Below are 20,938 nucleotides of genomic sequence, written 5' to 3'. Positions count from 1 at the left end.
CTCTAACACCACTTTCTACAAGCCATTACCCTATGATCCCACTGAGAGTTACCAAAAGCAACTACAGCATTTGCTCAAGAAACTTCCTGAAAAAGCACAAGATCAAATCCGCACAGACACACCCTGGAACCCCGACCTGGGATATTCTATCTACTACCCAAGATCCATAAACCTGGAAATCCTGGGCGCTCCATCATCTCAGGCATTGGCACCCTGACAGCAGGATTGTCTGGCTATGTAGATTCCCTCCTCAGGCCCTACGCTACCAGCACTCCCAGCTACCTTCGAGACACCACTGACTTCCTGAGGAAACTACAATCCATCGGTGATCTTCCTGATAACACCATCCTGGCCACTATGGATGCAGAAGCCCTCTACACCAACATTCCACACAAAGATGGACTACAAGCCGTCAAGAACACTATCCCCGATAATGTCACGGCTAACCTGGTGGCTGAACTTTGTGACTTTGTCCTTACCCATAACTATTTTACATTTGGGGACAATGTATACCTTCAGATCAGCGGCACTGCTATGGGTACCCGCATGGCCCCACAGTATGCCAACATTTTTATGGCTGACTTAGAACAACGCTTCCTCAGCTCTCGTCCCCTAACACCCCTACTCTACTTGCGCTATATTGATGACATCTTCATCATCTGGACCCATGGAAAAGAAGCCCTTGAGGAATTCCTCCATGATTTCAACAATTTCCATCCCACCATCAACCTCAGCCTAGTCCAGTCCACACAAGAGATCCACTTCCTGGACACTACAGTGCTAATAAACAATGGTCACATAAACACCACCCTACACCGGAAACCTACTGACCGCTATTCCTACCTACATGCCTCCAGCTTTCACCCTGACCACACCACACGATCCATCGTCTACAGCCAAGCTCTGCGATACAACCGCATTTGCTCCAACCCCTCAGACAGAGACAAACACCTACAAGAGCTCTATCAAGCATTCTTACAACTACAATACCCTCCTGCGGAAGTGAAGAAACAGATTGATAGAGCCAGAAGAGTTCCCAGAAGTTACCTACTACAGGACAGGCCTAACAAAGAAAATAACAGAACGCCACTAGCCGTCACCTTCAGCCCCCAACTAAAACCCCTCCAACGCATTATTAAGGATCTACAACCTATCCTGAAGGATGACCCATCACTCTCACAAATCTTGGGAGACAGGCCAGTCCTTGCCTACAGACAGCCCCCCAACCTGAAGCAAATACTCACCAACAACCACATACCACACAACAGAACCACTAACCCAGGAACCTATCCTTGCAACAAAGCCCGTTGCCAACTGTGCCCACATATCTATTCAGGGGACACCATCAAAGGGCCTAATAACATCAGCCACACTATCAGAGGCTCGTTCACCTGCACATCCACCAATGTGATATATGCCATCATGGGCCAGCAATGCCCCTCTGCCATGTACATTGGTCAAACTGGACAATCTCTACGTAAAAGAATAAATGGACACAAATCAGATGTCAAGAATTATAACATTTCATAAACCAGTCGGAGAACACTTCAATCTCTCTGGTCACGCAATCACAGACATGAAGGTCGCTATCTTACAACAAAAAAACTTCAAATCCAGACTCCAGCGAGAAACTGCTGAATTGGAATTCATTTGCAAATTGGATACTATTAATTTAGGCTTAAATAGAGACTGGGAGTGGCTAAGTCATTATGCAAGGTAGCCTATTTCCCCTTGTTTTTTTCTACCCCCCACCCCCCCGACGTTCTGGTTAAACTTGAATTTATGCTGGAAATGGCCCACCTTGATTATCATGCACATTGTAAGGAGAGTGGTCAGTTTGGATGAGCTATTGCCAGCAGGAGAGTGAGTTTGTGTGTGTATGGGGGTGGGGGGGTGAGAAAACCTGGATTTGAGCTGGAAATGGCCCACCTTGATTATCATGCACATTGTAGGGAGAGTGGTCACTTTGGATGAGCTATTACCAGCCGGAGAGTGAGTTTGTGTGTGTATGGGGGTGGGGTGGGGGGTGAGAAAACCTGGATTTGTGCTGGAAATGGCCCACCTTGATTTCATACACATTGTGAGGAGCGTGGTCACTTTGGATAAGCTATTACCAGCAGGAGAGTGAGTTTGTGTGTGTGGTTTTTGGAGGGGGGTGGGGGGGTGAGAAAACCTGGATTTGTGCTGGAAATGGCCCACCTTGATTATCATACACATTTTAAAGAGAGTGGTCACTTTGGATGGGCTATTACCAGCAGGAGAGCGAGTTTGTGTGTGAGGGGGTGGAGGGTGAGAAAACCTGGATTTGTGCTGGAAATGGCCCAACTTGATGATCACTTTAGATAAGCTATTACCAGCAGGAGAGTGGGGTGGGAGGAGGTATTGTTTTATGGTCTCTGTGTATATAATGTCTTCTGCAGTTTCCACAGTATGCATCCGATGAAGTGAGCTGTAGCTCACGAAAGCTGATGCTCAAATAAATTGGTTAGTCTCTAAGGTGCCACAAGTCCTCCTTTTCTTTTTGCGAATACAGACTAACATGGCTGTTACTCTGAAACCTGTTAAAGGCTTGTAGTTAAATTAAGGATCATTAGATGATCCTGAAAGCATTGCCAGGCACTCCAGTTAAAAGATAGGAAACAAAGGGTAGGAATAAATGGTCAGTTTTCACAATGAAGAGAGGTAAATAGTGGTGTCCCCACAGGAGTCTGTACTGGGACTAGTACAGTTCAACATATTCACAAAGGAACTGGAAAAGGCAGTAAACAGTGAGGTTTATTCCCTCTGAAGCACCTGGCATTGGACACTGTTGGAAGACAGGATACTGGGCTAAATGGACCATTGGTCTTATCCAATATGGCCATTCTGATGTTCTTATATATAACCCAAATGTATCTGCCCCCACTGTAACCCACTAGACCCCACTCCTCTCCCAGAGCAGAGATAGAACCCAGCAATCCTGATGGGGTCTCTCTCTCTCCTCAGAGTTAACAAAGTAAGAATATACATTAAAGTTTTAAACCTAACCAGGGTCCCTTAAATGACTTGCCACAATGGCAGAACATGTTAGTATTAGAGCTGAGTGGGTCTAATATTTTACTTAATTTTTCTTTCTTTTATATAGGAATTAGATACCGTGCTCCTGTCAGATAATTGCTAAGTTATCTGCCAAAAACCTGGAGTTTTCAGGTGCCTAAGTAGTCCTTGATATCAAGGTTAAAATTGCCTCCCCTACCAAAATCTGAAATGGTGCCCCTTGTTACCTAAATTAAGTCACAGTTTTCTATAAGGTCCATCACAGCCTGTCCACTCTGGCAATATGCATTTCTTCACTAACATAACTAGGAGCAGTGCAATGCAGTATGGTGTATAGTCTGGTTTTCACTTTTCGCATGTTTCATTTTGCTTGTATCACCCAGGGTGTAGTCACAGTCACTTTGCAATCTCTGATTCAAACCTGGTGCCCATGTTTGTTTATTTTTCTTTTTAAAATGATTAAATATTGCTCAGTGATTCAATTAAAGTGCATTAACAGTCTCCACATCACAAAACCAGGGCCAAATGAGTTATCCTTGTGGGTCCTCCTCCAGCTGTCTGAAACCCACCCAGGTATCTCACAACATAAATATGTCACAATGCAATATGGAGCTTGTCTAACAGTACCAAGCGTCACTATACTGTACCTCAGCACAAACCCAATGCACCTTCTGGCTCCCTGCTGTTCCACTATGTGTGAGCACACAGCCTCATGAATTTCCCTGGCCACCAGGAACCAGGAGCAGTGTGCACATGGGTGAGGTCAAGTTGTCTGTACAGACTTTGCAAAGCAATTCTGTTCTGTGCCCACTTGCTGTGGCAGTATTCCCCTTTAGCTCCACATACATTACGCAAAGCACAGCAAGCCATGATAATCCAAACCACGTTGGCCACACTGGCATCCAGACAGGTCTGGATGCATCACAAACGGGCTTTTAGATGACCAAGGGTGCATGCCACCACCATTCTGCAGCTACTCAGTCTATTGAATTCCCTTGTTTTTCAGTCAGCGACGTTGGAGCGAGGCTTCATGAGCCATGGTAAGAGCAGCTATGGCGAGTTCCCCCCAAATGAATATCAGCACAGAAACACCATGCACAGTGTAACAGAGTCAGACTCACCACTGTGGTACTTCCTGCTGGTCACTCTGGGAATTAGCTCAATCCAGTCCCTGTGCACCCTCTTCAAGTGGTGTCTCGCCCACTGTCACACTGCTCTCTCCACCTTCCCTGGATCCACGTCGCTTCCGGACCACGGCATCATCTTCAGGCCATGGCCCTCCAGCTGTTCCCCAACTCCGTTCTCCCCCTTCCAGGGGAACCAGCAGCCCTTTGCCCAGCCCCACAGTGGCGGACTGCAGCCCATAGTCTAGCTCCTCCCTCAGGGGCAAAGTTCAGTCATTTGCTGGCCACTTCCTTCAGAGGCCAGTGGGGCAAGGCGGGGTGGGCGACAGGACCCAGGCCCGCTCACTACTCTGGGCCCCAACCCAGGGAACCTCGAGCAATAGCCACCTACTGCCCTCCTCCACTCCCCTGTCCCGCCTGCCGTGCCTGGGCCACTTCCCCATAGCCCTCGCACCCTCTCCGCCCTTTGTATCAGGGGCCCACTCTGGCTGTTATCAGGCTGGAGCTCCCTCTGGATCCCCTGACTTTGCCCAGCGCTGTTCTGTCCTTGTGCTCCCTAAGGCAGCCAGTCCTTCTCTCTTGCCCTTCAGGGAGAGGTTGCCTTCTGTTCTGCTGAGCAGACCCTTATATCAGGGCTACGGGGCAACCTGCCTCCTGATTGACTCCTAATAAGCCTGTCCCTGATTAGCTGCGTTCTGCACAGGCTTCCTCCAGCCTGCTCTAACCCCTCCTGTGCCAAAGTGGGGCAGCTGCCCCACGACACACCCTCCCCCTTAAGACCACTCTCGGGTGGGGGGGGCTCTATCGCCCCAGCTTTTGCCTCAGCAGGGCCTGGAGGCGGTGTTGCTCCTGCTGCAGGCTCTCCAATCTTTGAAGCAACCTGCTTCTCTCTTCAAGGGTTTGGGTCCCCAGTTTAGCCTGCTCTGCTCTTGTGGGGTGTAACAAAGTGGCCTTTGGCAGGACACTACTGAGAGTATCAATTAAGGACAAATTGCTTAGAGCAGGGAAGTCACAGCCCACGGCTGGGGGTCCTTCACTACTAAGGCGCCAAACAGAGAGGACTTCGGTCTCACCCCACTGGCTAACCAGAAGTCACACAAGCAATTCCCTCAGACACTCCAGTTTTCCAGTATCCCCACCAGCACCGCTCCTTAGGGGGATGAATGGTTATGAAAACCAATACCCCAGTAAAAGAAAAATGGTTCTCCCGATCCCAAAGGACCAAGCCCCAGACCCAGGTCAATATACACGTCAGATCTTACCCACAAATCACGCTGTTGCCAATCTTTTAGAATCTAAAATCTAAAGATTTATTCATAAAAAGAAAGAAATATAGATGAGAGTTAAAACTGGTTAAATGGAATCAAATACATACAGTAATGGCAAAGTTCTTAGTTCAGGCTTGTTTCAGGCCTGATGGGATTACTGCTGATTTAAACCAATCAAGTCTCTGGGGTACAAACATCCCAGCTTGGATGGGTCGTTCAGTCCTTTGCTCAGAGCTTCAGTTTATAGCATGGTCCCTCCAGAGTTCAGAAGCAGGATTAAAGAGAAAATGGAGGGGTTTCCAGGGCCTTTTATATCCTCTGCCATGTGGAAGGACCCCTTTGTTCTTACTGTGGAAAATCACAGCAGCAAGATGGAGTCTGGAGTCACATGGGCAAGTCACATGTCCATGCATGACTCAGTTTGCAGGCGGCAGCCATTGCTCACATGCTCCCTTGAATGTTCCCAGGAAGGCTCCTCAAATGTGGATTGGAGCCTCCCAAGGTCCATAGTCAGTTAAGTGTTTCTTGACTGGGCACTTACTCAGAATAATCTCTTCTCAAGAGGCTGACCAAATGCTTCAGTGATGCTATGTAGAATCAAACACATTGAGATATAAGTACATAGCCAATATTCATAACTTCAACTACAAAAATGACACACACATACAGACAGCATCATCATAACCAGCAAATTACAATATTTTCATAGGCACCTTATTTGACCTCCTTTGTACAAGATTCGGCGCAACTATATGACCTTGGTTGCAACAATGATCTATACGGTCACAGTTCATGCCAATAATGTCACACCTCAATTTACTAATTTTGGACTGTCCTTCTATAGATTAGCATATCACTGATCTTAACTTATTATTGCATACATCAATTCATTACCATGGCCCTCTTGTTGTTAGCTATCTGCAGATGTAGTTCATGTACCTGCCATGACACTCTTGTTGGTTGTTCCTGTGGTCAGAAATTGGCCTTAAACATCCTATTTTCAGCTGCCCCGTGTTCAGCAGACAGCCTATCCATGCACTCCCCAACCTTGGCAGGAGATAGTTAAAGCTTGCCTTGCTGCTGCCCAGGAGTCTGGTGCCAGGCTTCATGAGCCAGGGGAAAGGGGTAGGCTGGTTGCCTGAGACTCACAGCTGGCATTGGAACCCTATTAATGCCAATTGACCAGTCCGGGAGAATCATTCCTGCTTTCAACCTGTCAAGAGGTGCTGTGTTCCTAAAGATAGAATCACAGAATATCAGGGTTGGAAGGGACCTCAAGAGGTCATCTAGTCCAACCCCCTGCTCGAAGCAGGACCAATCCCCAATTTTTGTCCCAAATGGCCCCCTCAAGAATTGAACTCACAAGCCTGGCTTTAGCAGGCCAATGCTCAAACCACTGAGCTATCCCTCCCCCCAAGGACTTACACATGCCAACCAATGTGTCCGTAAATCATCCCTGGTGATCCACCAACACTTGCACAACAATGGAGAAGCCCCCTCAGAGGCAAGTGGGGGGACAGGATCAGGATGTGCAGCCTGTCTATCACCCCCTGCCCAGCCAGGGAAGCCCATTTCATTGACTCCATCAGTTATTTCCTGCACACTGTCCGGTCACACTGCTGTGCAGCTGGACACGTTTACTGGCCTGGTGCATCTGGCTGACGACCACCCTCCTTGTGGCTTTTCCCAGCAGCAAACTGCTTGCCTGCCGCCCTATAGCAATGTGGGGCTGCAAGCTCCCACCTGGCTCTCAGCACCCATTTCCTCACAGTCAAGGCAGCTGCCATCTCAGTGCCTGGGTGCTGCAGGGCCGGGGCGAGCCTGGCACATAGCTCCAGGGATGTGGCCTCCCATGTCCAAAAGTTCTGCTGGTCGGCCTAGTTCTGCATCACGCCCCAATGCCACCACTCAGCGCCTGTTGGTCAGCAAATGCTTGTCGCGGCTGGACAATGTCTTTTACTACCCACTCATTCTCGGTATCATGTCTCTGAGCACGATGGGCTTGCAAATACAAGAGAATGCCTTGTCCCGGCCTTAAAATGGACCCCAGAGCATTGCTGCTCAGTGCTGCGTCCATGGTTTCAGCAGTGCGGCTGAAAACAGAGCAAATAAGAGTAGATTATGGAATAGTACCACGGGATTTATGGGAATTCGACCCCCTGCAATCACAAATTCCCTGCAAGGAGTGAGGATATCCCATAATACAAAGCAAAAATTCCCCATAAGGCAGTGCATCAGAAGGTTGCGCAAGGGACACTGGGATAGAAGCCCACAGAGCCACGTCTTTTGCTGAGGCAATCCGATGCCATGCGGGCCCACTGCACTGCCACAGGCAGCCAGCTGGGAACACATTCTTGTACCAGAGAGGCTGGTAGAGGACACCCAGAGTTCTCAAGTAACTGTGTAAACGTATTCATAAGAGATGGTACAGGAACACACCGACCCTTCGTAATAGGAGGATGGGATGACAGGACAATGGATAAGGATGTTTTGTTCAAACAAGCAGGTACAAGGATAACAGTGGTAACTGAGCATATCCGGAGCGCAAAACTTTTGTAAGAGTTTATAAAAAAGAAAAGTCACCGGAGGGTCACCTTTGCGCAGCCTATCGGGCATCGTCCTGGTGCCCTGAATGAACTGGTAGCGCACAGACGTGTGAGCACACCTGTAGCTACAAAGCCAGGGCACTGGTACCGTGCTTCGTTGGCAATAAACCTGGCCGCGCATCTTCGCCACCAAAGCGAGCCTGAGTAACGTCAGGCTCTGCTGGATTAGCAGCCTGCACGCTCTGCTAGCGCTGAGAACACTGGAGCTCCAGGGGGAGAAGCACTGAGCAGCTTAGCAGCCGGGACAGTGTTGCCACAGTAACAACATTCTTCAGCACTTAACAACATCCTGTACCATCCTCTCAGGTCAGGAATGTGCTTACTTGGTGTTAGCTAATATCTAGTGTGTTGTTATTTTGCCAAGCCAGGGCTTACTTTGATGCAGAGCCTTTGGGTCACACGGTTAGTTATGCCTAGGGCTCCCGCAAGGCCCACACAGGGGACCAAGACAACTGAGGAAGAGTTTGAAGATGCCTTCCAGGCACAGGACTACTGAAGAGAGTTGTATTCTGAGAGCTTCCCAACTGCCCCATAATTCATGCCCCTTGGAAAATTCCCATTGCCCTTCCATTGTCTGCTCTCAATTAGTTGAATTCATACAGAATACTTTAGGCCTTTAAGGAGTCATGACCACAGAGTAGATGGCTACTCTCAAGGATGCAAAGGAATGTGTTATGCAGGTGCTGTATTTGCTGACAGATATCTGAGCCTAGAGGGAGGGCTTTAGAGATAATGAAGTCAGTTATAAGCTGAAACAACTAACTGAGCCGGGGCAGGAAGGCTGGAATGCTTGTTTTGAGTGTTATATTTATGGTATTAAATGAGATCCAGAAGAGGAACAGAAGTGTGATTTGATTGAGAGCCAGAAGGTCAACTCAGGCAGCAGCAGAGGATCCCAGCAGGCGAACCACTCCCCATGCCACAGAGCAAGGGGAAAAAACACAAAACTACCTGCCAGTCTGACCTGGGGGGAAAACTCCATCCCGACCCGAGATCTGGTGATCAGTATCAGCCAAACAAGAACCAGCCAGATAGTCAGAAAGAGGATTCTCTATACCATCTCAGAGCTCTGAGTATATCTAATACTGCATCAAAGACTCCAAGAGATGGTGAGTCCATCATCTCCCCTGGGAAGCTGTTCCCATGTTTACTCACCTTCACTCTGTTGGCCCCTGAGCTGATCGTGGAGGTGCTGTATGTTTGAAGAAAATATAATTTATCTGCTAAGCATGCTTATAGAATAATAATGGAAGTTATTGAAGTTGTAACAGTAAATAGGAGAACAAATCATTGGGTTATTAGGCTTTGCTACAGTTAAAGGCCTTGTGGAAGTAGTTATGCTTGAAGCTGTGTTTTAGCTGAGAAAAGTGCAGCAGGGCTAAGACAATACCCAGGTCATAAATTTTGCATTCTCTTTTGGTAAAAGAAACAAATAACCACAAAAAAGTACAGTACGCTGCAGAATTCCACAGGAAGGGAGCTTTTGAAATCTGGTTACTAGGCAGCTAGACTACAAAAACCAATATGAATTATTAGAAAATGAGTGACATGGGTCATTAATATTAATGATTCGAGGCAAGGTTAGAAACACCTGGAATGCCATATATGGATAATTGCCACGTATTCGTCTTGTTATGGTTGCCGAAATTGATATAAGTCTATAAGTTACATAAAGAAAAGGTAGAAAAGATCCAGTCTAGTTCCTCATTTTTCAGGTTCACTGGATTTCAGGTTCTATAAACTTCCTTCTGACGGATTCCACTTACTTTTCCTTCTATCTTTCTTTCCAGTGGTCTCAATAAAGTTGTAAATATGCACAAGGCAAGATTGTAAGTATAAGCAATGCAGGAAACCACTTTACTGTGCTGATCTTATCTTTATATTTATGTATATTGACTTTTCTATGATTTCAGTTATACTTGTCTGTATAAACTAGAGCTCAAAGTTTCTCTGTGTGTTTCACCGAATTTCATCTTCTCAATTAACTCTAAATAGCCACCTGAAAAAGTACCTGTCATGTGCGACAAGTGCATGTTGCATCCCATGAAATAAACCCATGTGTAATAATTGATCAGGCTACAACTGCTAAGAAAGTGCTTCTTATTTCAAGACTGAATTTCTCTAACTTCAACTTCCAGCCTCTGGATCTTGTTATGCCTTTGTCAGCAAGGGTGAAAAGTCCCACCACCATCAGATCTCTCGTCCTTACCAATATGCTGTGATCAAGTTACCTCCTATTAACCTTCTCTTCAATAAGCTGAATCCATTGTACTTCTTCAGGCTCACATCATAAGGCTTGTTTTCCAGCCCCTGGAGCATTTTTGTGACCCTCAGTCTCTCCGTATGCAACTCTGGGCAGAGATGAGGGTGCCTCTACTTCAGGATACTCCAAACTGACTTGTTACCCTTTTGTTACAAATTAGTTCAGCACCACTGATATACTTCCTAGGCTGCTCCTGGGACAGTAACAAAGCCCTGCCCTATATGCATAGCTCGGGGCAACTGGACACACCCCCGATCTCTGGCCAAGACAGGACTCAGCTGCCTCCAACTTCCACCCAGCCCTCAGCCACCTACTTGGCTACTGCCCCCCAGACACCACCCAATTCCCACAAAGCCCACCCTCCCTACCCCCCATCTTCCTCCCAGACACTCCCCCTCCCCCAAAATCATTTTCTAATCATTCAGTTTACACGTTTACAGTGAAAAAAAACTAAACAAATAAGTCGTTCACACGTGAATGATTAAAAATAAGAGTTTAATCCCAAAATGTAATGTCTGTTGCAGACAGCCATCCGTTATCCATTACCTGTTTATAATTTACATATGCTATTGTAAATAACATTACAAAATTGCAGATCATAATCAGAATGCAAGTCCTAATCAGGATAATCCATTAAAATGAGACCAATCTGTGTAATTAGATACCTCCTGTGCAATTAAATACCTCTACGTTTTTTCATCCATAACTGAGGGAAATATCTGTCTGTTTTGAGTAATGGAAATGAAGCCATACAGTGCCTCTCACAATACTGGGCTTCATGCTGTAGTAGCATGACCAGATGTCCTGTTTTTATAGGGACAGTCCCATTTTTGGGGACTTTTCCTTATATAGGTGCCTATTGCCTCCCACCCCTTGTCCCGTTTTTTTCACAGTTGCTATCTGGTCACCCTGTGCTGTAGCTACCTCAAATTAGAAACCCCTCTGAAGGCAATGGGATCTCTGGAGAAGACGGTGATAGTCTGACCCCTTTGAAATCATCCACTTGGAATGACAAATACTCAACACCGCTCAGAAGTGGAATCTTGCATTGACTTCAGTGGGGCCAGGATTTCACTCAGCATGCCAGCAGGACTGGTCCTATAAACCACCGGAACTTGAGCACTTTTGTTGAAAAACAAATGGAACAATAACTGACAAAAAGAAAAAAAAAAGTAATTTTACAAGAGTGAAATTCCATGTTACAGCAACACGACAATTATGATCATCATCATATCACTAAAAAATCCATTATTTGATTGGTTTCTTTTAAATTGTTGCTGTATTCATTCATACATCTGAAATTTTATCCACATTAAACAGGGATTTAATTGAATTTAAGAGACTGATTTTAGTACATGTAAAAGCCCAGTTTTCCAGTGTTTTTCATCACATGAAGCTCTGGTAATCAATCTAAATGGATTAAACAAGGTAAATAAGAGTAAAATAATTAATGACAGCCAACATTTGACTGAGGGGAACTGACTCATTACATGGTGTGTGCAAATCACTTTTGAATCCTCTATGTCATTCGTAAAAATGGTACATCAGTACTTCACTGGAAATTACAAGGTAGTATATATAATAAAAATTAATAGTTCGGTTGTGTATATCACTTTTCGTGCACAGAGTTCAAAGCCCTTTATGGAGTTTCATAACCATAATCACTCCCATTTTACATATAGGAAAACTGAGGCAGAAAAGGGGACAGTGACTGGGCCCACACCACTCATTCTGAGGCCTCCCTTTGGAAGTATCTGTTAATGTTTATAACAAGAACAAAGTCAGACTGGGTCAGACCAACGGTCCATCCAGCCCAGTATCCTGTCTTCTGACAGTGGCCAATGCCCGAGAAGAGATTTCTCCATTGTGGTTGGGATACTTAGCAACTATTTTCACTGGACCAGACTGGGGCCTACCCTGCAGGCCCATGCGGAGGCATAAGGGGGCATAAGGCATCCCCTTACCTCCCCTCCGCAGGCTTATCCATACCATGGGGAGCTGCACAGAGAGCAGGCTCCACGGGGTCCCTATAGCCCCCCACCCCGTGCATCTGAGTTGGAATGTGTGGGGAAGGGGCAAACCCCTGGCTCTGCTCCGCGTTTGGGGGGGCTCAGGGCTGGGGCAGGGGGTTGGGGCTTGGGGTTGGGGTGCAGGTTGACCTCAGGCAGCTCCCAGTCAGCGGTGCAGTGGGGCTAAGGCAGGCTCCCTGCCTGTCCTGGCGCCATGCTGTGCCCCGGAAGCGGCTGCCAGGTCCAGCTCCCAGGCAGGGGGGGGGGGGGCACGGGGCTTCATGTGCTGCTCTCGCCCACAGGCACTGCCCCCCCAACTCCCATTATCCATGGTCCCCAGCCAATGGGAGTGCGGAGCCGGGGCTCAGGGCGGGATCAGCGCGTGGAGCCCTGTGGCCCCCTCGCCTAGGAGCTGGACCTGGCACTGGGCAGCGCCAGGGCACAGCCCAGTGCCAGATCAAGAAGACTAGCCTTCCTTAGACCCGCAGCACTGCCAACCAGACTTTTAACGGCCCGGTCGGTGGTCCTGACCAGAGCCACCAGGGTCCCTTTTCGACCGGACGTTCTGGTCAAAAAAGGGACACCTGGCAACCCTACGTGACTAATGGCTGTTGGAACAGACTCTCAAAATGCCACACCACGAGAAGAACCAAATGCAAAGCAGTCTCCTGTTGTCACAAGAAAGAGCTCTGTTTTAGCCATATTGAGATTCAGCTGATGGCTAGACATCACGAGATGTCTGAGGGACGGGCCAAAATTTTGTTTGGATGGAAGGAGACCGCTCTGGAGTTGGGAGGTAGATCTGTGCGTACGTCTACAGTATGAAATTTGGTCGATTATTTAGAAGTCGATTTCTCAAAACAGATTTTGTACAGTCCCTTCGTGCGTCCCCACTACCCGCTTAAATTCGGCGGTGTGCATCCCCAGTACCGAGGCTAGCGTCGACTCGCAGAGCGGTGCACTGTGGGTAGCTATCCCACAGTTCCCACAGTCTCCGCCGGCCATTGGAATTCTGGGTTGAGCTCCCAGTGCCTGATGGGGCAAGAAATTTGTCGCGGGTGGTTTTGGGTACATGTCGTCAGCCGCCCCTCCCTCCGTGAAAGCTACGGCAGACAATCATTTCGCACCCTTTTTCCCGGATTGCCCGAGCAGATGCCATAGCATGGCAAGCCTGGAGCCCGTTCATCTCACCGCAGCCGTTAAGACCATTTTAACCACCTTGCACATTATCGTGCAGTTTGTGCAGAACCAGAACCTGCAAATGCAGGCGAGGAGGCGACGGCAGCGCGATGACGAGAGTGATGAGGACATGGACACAGACTCCTCTCAAGGCACGGGCCCCGGCACTTTGGATGTCCTGGTGGCAATGGGGCGGGCTCATGCCATGGACCGCCGATTCTGGGCCCGGGAAACAAGCACAGACTGGTGGGACCGCATCATGTTGCAGGTCTGGGATGATTCCCAGTGGCTGCAAAACTTTTGCATGCATAAGAGCACATTCATGGAACTTTGTGACTTGCTTTCCCCTGCCCTGAAGTGCAAGGATACCAAGATGAGAGCAGCCCTCACAGTTCAGAAGCAAGTGGTGATAGCCCTCTGGAAGCTTGCAACGCCAGACAGCTATTGGTCAGTCGGGAATCAATTTGGAGCGGGTAAATCCACTGTAGCGGCAGCTGTGATGCAAGTAGCCAACACAATCATTGAGCAGCTGCTATCAAGGGTAGCGACTCTGGGAAATGTGCAGGTCATAGTGGATGGCTTTGCTGCAATGGGATTCCCCAACTGTGGTGGGGCTATAGACGGAACCCATATCCCTATCTTGGCACTGGACCATGAGGGCAGCCAGTACATAAAACCGCAAAGGATACATTTCAATGGTGCTGCAAGCACTGGCGGATCACAACGGATGTTTCACCGACATCAACGTGGGATGGCCGGGAAAGGTTCATGACGCTCACGTCTTCAGGAACTCGGGTCTGTTTAAACACCTGCAGGAAGGGACTTACTTTCCAGACCAGAAAATTACTGCTGGGGATGTAGAAATGCCTATAGTTATCCTTGGGGACCCAGCCTACCCCTTAATGCCCTGGCTCATGAAGCCATACGCAGGCAGCCTGGACAGTAGTCAGGAGCTGTTCAACTATAGGCTGAATGTGCAGAATGTGGTAGAAAGTGCAGAATGGTGGCAGAATGTGCATCTGGACGTTTAAAGGGTCGCTGGTGCAGTTTACTGACTCGCTCCGATCTCAGCGAAACCAATATTCCCATTGTTATTGCTGCTTGCCGTGCGCTCCACAATCTCTGTGAGAGTAAGGGGGAGACGTTTATGGCGGGGTGGGAGGTTGAGGCAAATTGTCTGGCAGCTGGTTATGCGCAGCCAGACACCAGGGCGAGTAACAGAGCACAGGAGGGCGTGGTGCGCATCAGAGAAGCCTTGAAAACCAGTTTCATGACTGGCCAGGGAAAAGTATGACAATTCTGTTTGCTTTCCCTTGATGAAAACCCGCCTCCTTGGTCCACTCCAATTCAATTTAAGCCTACCGCCCTCCCCCCTTACCACCCTCCCCACTTCGAGCACTGATTGCAGAGGCAATAAAGTCAAAGTTGTTTTAAAATCATACATTCTTTATTAATTGATGATGACACAAATAGGGGAATAACTGCCAAGGTAGCCCGGGAGGGGTGGGGGATTAGGGAAGCACCGGGTGGGCTGATGGATGACCGGAGGGGGGAAGGACAAGGCCACACTGGACTTCAAAGCTTTTTGAATGCCAGCCTTCTGTTGGTTGGGCAGTCCTCTGGGGTGGAGTGGCTGGGTGCCTGGAGCCCCACACCCCGCGTTCTTGGGCATCTGGGTTAGGAGGCTATTGAGCTTGGGGAGGAGGGAGGGTGGTTACACAGGGGCTGCAGTGGCTGTCTGTGCTCCTGCTGCCTTTCCTGCAGCTCCACCAGATGCCGGAACATGTCCGTTTGATCCCCCAGTAGCCGCAGCATTGCCTCCTGCCTCCTCTCGTCGCGCTCCCACCTCCTCTCATCTTGCTCCCGCCACCTATCATCTCAGTCGTCCCTCCTCTGCTCGCGCTCGTCCCTCCTGTCCTCCCGTTCATTGGCCGCTTGCCTGGACTGAGATATTGATTATCTCCACACATTTTGCTGAGCTCTTTCAGTGCGGGAGGACTGCATGAGCTCAGTGAACATTTCATCGCGTGTGCGGTTTTTTTGCTGCCTTATCTGTGCGAGCCTCTGGGTTGGGGTTGAAACATTGGCAGCTGTGGGAGGAAACAAAGGGAGAGTACTATTTAAAAAGACACATTTTACAGAACAACGCGTAGACTCTTTCACGGTGAACAAAACTATTCACAGAACATAGCACATGTGCTTTCGGTACAAGGTCGCATTTTGCATCTTATGTTGAGTGTCCATGCCTGCAGGTGTGGTGTGAGAGATCCCACACGCTGGGCCGGTCAACAGATTTCGGCTTGCAGGCAGCCATGGTAAGCCCTTCAACCTCCATAACAGCAGCGCCCTCCTTTCCCATAGCAAGCAAAGCCTGTTGAGCTGGCCATTTCAAAGGAGGTGCTGTGGTTATGGGATTAACGTGCAGCAGAAACCCAGCTAACCCCCCCCCCCGCATCCTTTTGGATAGACAAGCGCAAACAGCTCAGCTTGAACACCACCCCCCGTCCCCCACCGCGTGGCTGGTATCAGGGAAGATCCCAGCGAGCAGCTCAGTGCCACCGTCCCTTCCCGGAACGCTTCCCATTCTCTAGGATGATCGTTTCATCACCTCCCCTCCCCACCACATGGCTGGTATCAGGGAAAATCCCAGGGAACAGCTCAGCGCCAACGCCCCCTCCCCCCCAAACACTTGCCTAAATGCAGGGATGATTTCTTTTCAGCCACAGGCAAGCAGCACTTTAGGAACGGCCACCTCTGAATTAAGGGGACCTTAATTAAATTCCCGTATTTCAAGCAGGTCACTATGAATGATATCACTCTCTTGAGGATAACACAGAGAGAGAAAGAACGGATGTTGCTTGAATGCCAGCAAAAACCGGGACCATATGCTGCCAGGCTTTGTTATGAAATGATACCAGAGTACGTGCTACTGGCCTGGCGTGGTGAAGTGTCCTACCATGGAGGACGCAATAAGGCTGCTCTCCCTGGAAACCTTCTGCAAAGGCTTTCAGAGTACCTCCAGGAGAGTTTCATGGAGATGTCCCTGGAGGATTTCCGCTCCATCCCCAGACATGTTAACAGACTTTTCCAGTAGCTGTACTGGCTGCGAATGCATCCCAAGTCCTCCGGGCAAATAAATTTTTAACAAACGCTTGCTTTTAAACCACGTATTATATATACAAAGGTACACTCACCAGAGGTGCCTTCGCCGGCATCACGGTCTGGGATATGGCCTGGGGAGGGTTGGGAGGGCACTGGTTCCAGGGTTATAAACAGATCCTGGCTGTTGAGGAATCACAGAATCATAGAGTCATAGAATATCAGGGTTGGAAGGGACCTCAGGAGGTCATCTAGTCCAACCCCCTGCTCAAAAGCAGGACCCATCCCCAATTAAATCATCCCAGCCAGGGCTTTGTCAAGCCTGACCTTAAAAACTTCTAAGGAAGGAGATTCCACCACCTCCCTAGGCAACGCATTCCAGTGTTTCACCACCCTCCTAGTGAAAAAGTTTTTCCTAATATCCAACCTAAACCTCCCCCACTGCAACTTGAGACCATTACTCCTTGTCCTGTCCTCTTCTACCACTGAGAATAGTCTAGAACCATCCTCTCTGGAACCACCTCTCAGGTAGTTGAAAGCAGCTATCAAATCCCCCTTCATTCTTCTCTTCCGCAGACTAAACAATCCCAGTTCCCTCAGCCTCTCCTCATAAGTCATGTGTTCCAGACCCCTAATCATTTTTGTTGCCCTTCGCTGGACTCTCTCCAATTTATCCACATCCTTCTTGTAGTGTGGGGCCCAAAACTGGACACAGTACTCCAGATGAGGCCTCACCAATGTCGAATAGAGGGGGACGATCACGGTCTCTCTGCTTCCCCGCGCAGCGCTATCCTTGTCCTTCTCATCTTCCTTGTGTAACCCTTCTGCCTGTCAGAGTTGGCAGCAACAAGGGCCGGGTTCAGGATCTAGGGTTTCCATTCCAATAACACAAAGCAAAACCGGCTCGAGCCCCCACCCAGTGACCTGGAACAAATACATACCATCCCCGCTGGGCGCCTCCAAGAGGCAATACTTCCCCTCTCACAAGCACATAGTCTGAGTGTAGCAAAAAGCCTTTTAATAACAGAGAGAAACCATGTGGCATTATGCTGGGGAAACACCACCAACAGGTTCATAACACAACCATGAGCAAAAAACACACCCCAAGCAAATTGGGGCATGTCCTTTCCCTTTAGTTCTGAGTCCAGCAACCCAAAATCACCCAAAGTCCCAAAAGTCCAACGACCCAAAAGTCTCTGTCCCTGGTCAGGGTAGCCCCAGAGTTCAAAAGTTTATCTGCAGAGTTTTGCCTCCCAACCTGGGTGGAGATTTGGGGGGGGGCGGTTTTAAGGGACACCTTACGTGGTCCAAAGCTGATGGCCCCACCTCTCCATGGGGCTCCGCTCTGCCAGTAACTCCATGGGCTGCTCTAGGCATCCAACAAACGGCTCTGCTCCACCAGCCACTCTGCTCTGCTCTGCTCCCCCATATATCTTCAGGCTCCCCCACTACTTAACACAACGCTCAGTGATTTCAGCTCTTAGTAAGTTTAGCTCCTTTGTGATTTCAGCTTGTACTAGGGGAGCCTCAGGGCTGGTACACCATTAGCCCAAAGTGAATTCAGCTCAGCAGCCTGTAACTAGACTCCTAATGGAATCAAAATTAGCTCTGATATTCCACAGTGGAGAAAGTACAATTAGCATGCAAGGTCCTCACAAGAGGGGCCCATACTACCAAGTATTAATACCTAACCCCAGCCTCTCTCCATTCACAGAGTTTTGGAACCCATGTCCCTTGCCTAGCGAGTGCTGCTTAGTTGATGGCGAGTCCCTCCATCATAACAAAAGGCCAAGTGCAGTTCCACTGTCCTTGATTGCCATAATCAGGGTAATAACAATTTATTCTTCCTGCCCCAATAACAGAGTCACTGGGGATCCCACAGCAGCCAAAGTGACCATTTGGGCAGCTATGGGCTCACGCTAGGCAGGGTGGGTGTGCCTATGCAAATGAGATCAGCCCCTGAAGTTCTTTTCCACATCTTGCCACACCTCACCCCCAAATGTCAGGGTGGAGCTCATCCTGACTCTGCTTACACTTGTCCCCAAATTTCCCATCCCCGTGCACTGAGAGTCCTCCAATGCTGGTGTCCACGGATGAGGGTTGGGTAGTGGTGGCAGCCCCCGCTAGAATTGCATTAGGCTCCGCATAGAGCCGGCATGTCTGGGGCTCTGACCCGGAGCGACCGTTTGCCTCTTTGGTTTTTTGGTAGGCTTGCCTGAGCTCTTCAATTTTCACGCAGCACTGCTGCGGGTCCCTGTTGTACCCTCTGTCCATCCCGGCCTTGGAGACTTTGCCATACGTATTGGCATTTCGTCTTTTAGACCGTAGTTCTGCCAGCACGAATTCCTCTCCCCATACAGCGATCAAATCCAGCACCTCCCGTTTGGTCCATGCTGGAGCTCATCTGCGATTCTGGGACTGCATGGTCTCCTGTGCTGCTGGGCTCTGCGTGGTCCCCTGTGCAGGGGAGCTCGCCACGCTGGCTAAACAGGAAATTGAAATTCAAAAGTTCCCGGGGCTCTTCCTGGGTTCCTGGCCAGTGCATCTGAGTTGAGAGTGCTGTCCAGAGCAGTCATAATGGAGCACTGTGGGATAGCTCCCGGAGGCCAATACCGTCGAATTGCGTCCTTGCTAACTCAAATTCGACCCAGCGATGTCGATTTCAGTGCTAATCCCCTCGCCGGGGAGGAGTACCGGCATCGATGTTAAGAGCCCTTTACGTCGACAGAAACGACTCTGTCGTGAGGACGGGTGCAGGCTTAAATCGAAATAACGTGGCTAAATTCTAACTAAACTTGTAGTGTAGACCAGGGCTGAGAGTGTGTCCCAGACCCTGCCAGGTTTCACTTTGCTCGCTCCGGTCAGAACTTTGCTTAGCCAACAGGTGACTTTTTTCACCCTTTCTAAAAACTCTGTGATTTACAGGAAATCAGGGGAAGTTATTGGCAAGCTACCAAAACTGAAACTGAAACTGTGCTGTATAAATAGCCTTGCAGAATCACCGGCTTGAGACAGAGGAAAAATCAGAGGAAGTGCAGAGCAAACCAGAGAGCTGGAGAACGCTGGCGACATAAGGTACAGTGCTGGCTTTTAGGGACATAGGAATCATAGAATACCAGGGTTGGAAGGGACCTCAGAAGGTCATCTAGTCCAACCCCCCGCTCAAAGCAGGACCAATCCCCAATTTTTGCCCTGATCCCAAATGGCCCCCTCAAGGATTGAACTCACAACCCTGGGTTTAGCAGGCCAATGCTCAAACCACTGAGCTATCCCTCACATATTGTGGGCACCCTGCAAGATGTGGGCCCCCAGGCAGGGTTTAGATGAGAACAATGACCCACCCCGTTCAGTCTCCTGTCTCTGACAGTGGCCAGTCAAACCTGCCACCCCTGCCTGTAGCATAAATTTCTTCCTAATCCCCAGCAAGGCAGTTAGAGGTTGGCTCATGCCTTGACATAGGAGGGTCTTGTCCCTTCCAAACTTTTGTTTTTAAAACCCCTGCTATTGTAACGCTGGAAGTTCTCATCACCCAGATAATTGTCCAGATCTTTTCTGAGTGCTGCTAAGCTCCTGGGGACAGATTTTCAAAGGTATTTATATGCTTAAAGATGCAGTTAGATGCGTAGGGGGATTTTCAACAGCGCCGAGGGTTCTGATTGATCTCTCTGTGTTTTGCAATCTGTTTTTTGCCCACCTTTGTTTTTCCCTACTGCAGGGGTGGCAGGTTTGTAGAAATTTTGGTATTGCCCAGAACCTGCCCCTCCCCAAACTCCGCCCCCCACCTGTGCAAGGCTCTAGGAGGGAGTTTGGGTGGGGGAGGAGGTCTGGGGTGCAGGACCTGGGCTGGGGCAGGGGATTGGGGTGCAGGAGGAGTGCAGGGTGCAGGCTATGGGAGGCAGTTTGGGGATGGGATGTGCAGAGGGAGGGGGTGCAGGTTCTGGGAGGTAGTTTGGGGATGGGAGGAGGTGCAGGGGTGAGGATTGTGGAGTGAGGCAGGGGATGGGTTTGGGGTGTGGCTAGGGATGAGGGGTTTGGGGCATGGGAGGGGATTCAGGGCTAGGGCAGAGGGTTGGGGTGTGGGGTGAGGGCTGTGGGGTGGGGCTGGGGATGAGGGGTTCATGATGCAGGAGGGGGCTCAGGGTTGGGGCAGAGAGTTAGGATGCGGGGGGATGAGGGCTCTGTCTAGGACTGGGGATGAGGGCTTTGGTGTGTGGGAGGGGCTCAGGGTGAGAGTAGGGGTGTGGGGGGATGAGAGCTTTGTCTGGGGCTGGAGATGAGGGGTTGGGGTGTTGGAGGGGCTCAGGGCTGGGGCAGAGAGTTAGGGTGCAGGGGGGTGAGGGCTCTGGCTGAGGAT

General features: G+C 49.3%; 1 protein-coding gene across 1 annotated transcript in view; it reads left to right on the top strand.

Annotated features, from left to right (window-relative positions):
• Window positions 1-19,621: 19,621 nt before the first annotated feature.
• The window catches only part of LOC311518471 (interferon-induced very large GTPase 1-like), a 32,037-nt gene continuing 30,720 nt past the window's right edge, over window positions 19,622-20,938 (top strand). The window contains exon 1 of the mRNA XM_084624311.1: window positions 19,622-19,659. The gene's annotated coding sequence lies outside the window, so the exon portion shown is untranslated. The remainder of the gene's footprint in view (window positions 19,660-20,938) is intronic.

The sequence above is a fragment of the Lepidochelys olivacea genome (genome assembly GCF_965140295.1).
Source record: "Lepidochelys olivacea isolate rLepOli2 genome assembly, chromosome: 3".
NCBI lineage: Eukaryota > Metazoa > Chordata > Testudines > Cheloniidae > Lepidochelys > Lepidochelys olivacea.
The sequence above is the reverse complement of the archived record's forward strand: the minus strand, read 5'-3'. Positions and strand labels throughout refer to the sequence as shown.